Below are 5483 nucleotides of genomic sequence, written 5' to 3'. Positions count from 1 at the left end.
AGCAAACTTAAGATAATGACTTTATGATTATATTAAAAAAGCTAAATTAATGACTATGGATGCTATTTTATTTTATTTTTGTTAATTATGGCGTCCATATCACATGGCACATAGATGTAATTAGAAGATTATGGATGAACTTCTAAATATAAAATAAAAAAAGTTATGACAAATTGAACTTGGTTGGTATTAGATAATGGGTTTACAACATTTGTATTTGTATTAGGGCGCAAACATATATATAAATTATAATTATAGTTATAATTATATATAATTTGGGAATATAAAAAATAGTAAGTATTAAAATTTGAATATTAAATTTGTCAAATATTACTTTTTAAAAGTGATTGTATTAATCAATTAAATTAATCTTAAATTTTATAACGGATTCTGGTATTTAATTGATATCATTTTTTTTTTTTTTTTTTTGTTATAAGAGAAATTGATTTCATTCAAAGCAGTTTTAAATAAAACTAATTTGTACCATTGAATTGTAACACAAAAGGCAGCCAAGCTAGTTTTGTATCAAATGTTAAAAGGAAATACTTAAAAATAATTTTAAATATAATAATAAAGAAAAATAAAATTATATATATGGTGGAGAATCATATGATATGAATTGAAAGAACTTTGTGAATGAATGTACAAACGATGGGCAGTCATGTGCAAGAATATGCAACACAAACACGATGATAAAGCCCCATGCATATGCCATGCCCCTGCATGATTTGCCAGTACTGCTTCAACATGTCCTTTTTTCATAATTCTTTAAGATTTATTTTATTGTTTTTCCTAAGAAACAAATCTGATACAAGGTGTCCTACTTGTTACTTGTTTTTTTTTCTATGTTTTGTTTTATTTTGCAATTTAATGTCAATCTCTTCAATGGATATTCATTGTTCCTACAAGAGGGTAAAATTTGAATTCAAATAATACTTGAGAAAAAAATTCTAACCCAATTCTTTGAACATAAATCATGCATTAACCATTCATCAAATTTCTTTGATTCAAGCATTACTTGTACGTTACAAAACTGTATAGAAAATATGAGTTTATTTATAGCAGAATTATCATAACTTCAGAAAATGTTACTTTTGAATATTTGGTTTAATAGTAGATGGAGATTGCTCTCTATTCAAAAAGTGAGATTCAAACTTTCATTTTCCAAAAATCATACTTAAAAAAAATTATTTTCAAGAAATAAGAAAGGTGAAATGTTGATCATGAAAACTTGATGCCCACCGATTGTTTTTTGTCTTATTCAATGGATTAATATGTAGGGATGGCAATGAATCAGATCAAAGTGGGTTTTTGCTCAGCCTGAATCTGATCCAAATTTTTTTTTATTTTTTAATATTCGAACTCGATTTAATATTGTATAAACTGTATCCGATTTGATTCGAAATTAATAAAATATTATTTTTTAAATATAAAAATAAAATTAAATATATATAAATAAAAATTAAATAATTAATCAAAAAATAAATTTTTTATATATATTGGCTCGGGTCGGGTTGGATTTACCTAAAACCTGACCCTAGCCTGAATTTGATTTTTTTTTAATATTACCCAATTCATCGCAAAACTCGATTTAAAAAAAAAATGACCATATGAAATTGTATCGGGTCAAAATCTGTTGGGGACGGGTTGGGCTGACAACCTTAATTTCACATATGATACCATGGCGGCAGTCTCCAAAGAGGGACAGGAAGAGTATGGAAAAGGCCAGCGATAAGCTGTGAATAAAATTACTTGGCCTCTCCCTGTCTTTGAATATATCATGGAATTTATTCCAAAAGTCTGACCAAAGAAAAAATTAAGAAAAAAAAAAATCAGATCATGAAATTGGTGAAGAAAAGGATAAGGATTTTAATCATTTAGATATGGTAATTAAAAAATTAACAAGTGATAGAAATAATTAATTCTATGATTAAAATGTGAAATTGAAACTAATAAATGGCTGCAAAAACCAATAGCTGTTTTGCATAAATGTGTACAAACAAAACACAAAGGCTAGTAAAACATGCAGTTTATAGCCTTGTTGAATTAGTCTAGCTACAATTATTTCTATAACCTGCATGCGTGGTTATGAATTTTCCTTGTAGTTTTGCTTCCATGGCCACTCTCAAGGTTCACTTTAATATGAATGCTGAAAAAAAACACACCAGTTGAACACGCTCATGATTAGCAGGATATAAGAGGCACAACAATCTCTGACTGACTGAAACTGAAAGGCATCCTTCAATTCAATATGCCGCCTTACTGAACAACATGAGGCAGTTTTGACTGCTCTACAACGTGGATTTACATTGAGAATCTTATCCTTTCGTCTAGCTGCGTATGCATTAAAATGAGACAAGTGCAAATGATAAGAACCACTTTTTGGCTTTTAATTAAAATGTATGACGAATCATACTTACAGTTCCAGAAATAAAACTGGAGTTGCATTTGGAGTCCCCTCATCATCACCCTCAATTTTGTGGAGCTCTAAATGATAATGGAGCATGAACTCATGTGAGGTGAATTGCTTATGAAATCAAGTGGAACAAATCCCTTCTAGTACTTAACCAATCCAGCATTCTGTGCCTTTCCTAAAGCTGACTCGATGTCACTGTGAAACAAATCAAAATTTTTTGCCACATAGAAACCAGTATGCATGACATCAACAGCTGCTGCATTTACAATCCCACCAGGATAACCTGCTCCTTCACCAACTCAGTAGAGCCTCTTAAAGACAAACTCTCATAACTGTCACTGTAGCGTGGAATCTGAATCAGATAGCTAGTTATAATCTGAAAGAAAGAACAGAATTTTACAGAAATTGAAAAAGACAATTGATACAAAGAAACTGCGAGTCAATAGAATTCTGTCCTAAAATAATATGTCAATCGCATAAATAGGAGCATCAATGAGCTAGAGAGACATGTAACTTCTTAGACAAAGTCTCTTTGGATCAACAATATTACATTCTCTAACTTCTTAGACAAAGTCTCTTTGGAGCAACAAAGTCTCTTTGGATCAACAAAGTCTTTTATTTTAAGCATATCTGCAGAAAGCCAGAGAGTATGATATTAGACCGGCCAAATGTGAAGAATATTCATGTAGTTATTAAAACACTTGGAAATAGGTGAAGAGGTCTAACTTGAATATAGAACCATAGCAAAACTCAAAACTTAATAAATACAGGATAATATCACTTAACACTCCCCTCAATCCTAGGGATGTTAGGATAGAGCATTCTCTGTCCCTATTATCGAATTTTTATATTATATTCATCCCCGTATTTATATCCAATGAGTATTTAAAAATTTATTCCTGTTCTCATCTTCACGAGCCAAAGGTATTTAATGGGTATGGTAATCCTCGTACCCATAACTTTAAAAAAAATAAAAACCAAAATTTATTGTTTTAGTTTTTTTTTTATCTTGTATATTTTGATAATTTTTTTATAAATATATATTAATATATATATATTTAATAAAAATACATTAATTCTAATTAATCTAAAATAGTAATTTATATTATTTAATAAAAAATTTATTTACTAAATATATATAAATATATGTATAAGGTATGATATTAGGGCGGGTGCAATATTACCTATTCCCATCCTGTTCGCAATAAATATTTAATATCATCTCCATCCCCATCATCTCCATCTTTATATTCATAATGTAATATCTATCTTTATTCGAATAAAAAGTCATATTTTTTTTTGGATATGAATAAAATTGACATACTTCCTTAAGTGTAACTCAATAAAGGCTTGCATGTGTACCTCACAAGGGGTAACAACTGAACAAAATATGGGTTCTAATACCATGTTAAACATATAAAGCTAAAATCAATTGGCAACCTCACATGGCATAACAATTGAACAAAATATGAACTCTAATACTATGTTAAGCATAAAAACCTAAAATCAATCGGTAATAGGTGAAAAGGTTCAACTAGAATATATGAATACAGGAAACTTAAGACTTAATAAACGTGGAATAACTAAAATTTATGACAAGATATATTCAACAGATTTACATGATAAAATTAATGGAGAAAAAGAAGATAGAAAGGAAAATGGAAAGATGAAGGATATCATTCTCTTCATTAAAGCATCTATTTATAAGGTAGGAAAGGAAAATTAACTCTATCTATAGTTAGTTAACAATGTCTTTGGTTGAGTTTCGGCAACTTTTGATCCATATGTTCAAGATAAAAGGGAATCTTTGTGGTTTTTCTTGTTATCAAAGCTGCTTTTCAGAGATGATCGGCTACTGTTTTTAGCGATGATCCTTTCTTTATTGCTTTTGTAAAATCAATCAACAATAGGCGGAGAGGCCCAATAGGAAACCTAAGACTTAATAGATGTGGAATAACTAAAATATATTACAAGATATGTTCAAGAGATTTACATTATAAGAGTAACGGGAGAAAAAGAAAATAGAAAAGAAAATGGAAAGATGAAAGATATCATTCTCTTCATCAAAGCATCTATTTATAAGGTAGGATAGGAAAATTAACTCTATCTCTAGTTAGTTAATCATATCTCTTTGGTTGAGTGTTAGTAACTTCTGATTCATATGTTCAAGATAAGAAGGAATCGATTGAAAGAAATGGAAGAAGTGGTAGGTGTCTTATTCTATTGATCTCATCTTTCTTGATATTAAAAAAGAAAGTTTTCGGTGGTAAGTGTTTTATTCCATTGACATCATCTTTTTTGATATTGAAGAAGAAAGTTTTCGCGATAATAAATATTTTTTATTCTAGAGAATTTCTCTATAAGTTTAATAACTTGAGGATTTGATTGACCGTCTGGGACTGTTTCACGAAAATGTTGTACAAAAATTCATTTTCTATCAGTATGGATTTTACTAGTGGTGCTCCAGCTAATATACCTTTGGTTTTTTATCCAATAGACCAATTCCAACAGTGAATTGATATAAACTAAATGCTGAAAATTTTCTCAAGCAAAATTTAGTTCTTCAATATTTTCATTTACTGATAGCAATTTTGGTCCACTCAGAGTTTGATTACTTTTTCATATATGATAAAGTTGATAAAACCTTTCTCTTTCAAAAATTTCAATTAGACTAGTAATAGTTATATGAATATACAAGTAAAAATCATCATTTTTTGCCTAATCAAATATTTTTATTTGATGAAAGTAAGAAATTCTTTTAATAAATTAAAAAAAATTGTACACTGATATTGGTTATATTAAAAGATTTATGATTAAGCTTGAATTTTAATTTATATATTCCTTTTGAAATTCTTTCATTGTGAAGATAAACTTGAAAAAAGTATTTTTCCAAATTTTTTTTAAGATGAATTTATTTTTCAAGTAAATAGTATTAAAAATATTTGAAAAATTTATAGTGATAAGATGTTTTAGCCTTTTCAAATAAAAATTTTTTTGTAATTTAATCAGGAGGGAATGAACTGTTTATTTATTAAAATATTCACAGATTTCAAAAAGATTGTTTATC

The 5483-nt window shown here is 28.4% G+C and overlaps 1 long non-coding RNA gene across 1 annotated transcript; it reads right to left on the bottom strand.

Moving 5' to 3' along the window:
* Positions 1 to 1917: 1917 nt before the first annotated feature.
* LOC149518513 (uncharacterized) lies at positions 1918 to 3391 on the bottom strand. Its single transcript, XR_016343343.1, has 3 exons — positions 2967 to 3391; positions 2421 to 2792; positions 1918 to 2334 (listed from the first exon to the last, which is right to left on the bottom strand). It is a non-coding gene; the product is annotated as an uncharacterized LOC149518513 (long non-coding RNA).
* Positions 3392 to 5483: the final 2092 nt, after the last annotated feature.

Source organism: Durio zibethinus, chromosome 6, assembly GCF_047325235.1.
Source record: "Durio zibethinus cultivar Kanyao isolate XHJ-2024 chromosome 6, ASM4732523v1, whole genome shotgun sequence".
Taxonomy (NCBI): Eukaryota; Viridiplantae; Streptophyta; class Magnoliopsida; order Malvales; family Malvaceae; genus Durio; species Durio zibethinus.
The sequence above is the reverse complement of the archived record's forward strand: the minus strand, read 5'-3'. Positions and strand labels throughout refer to the sequence as shown.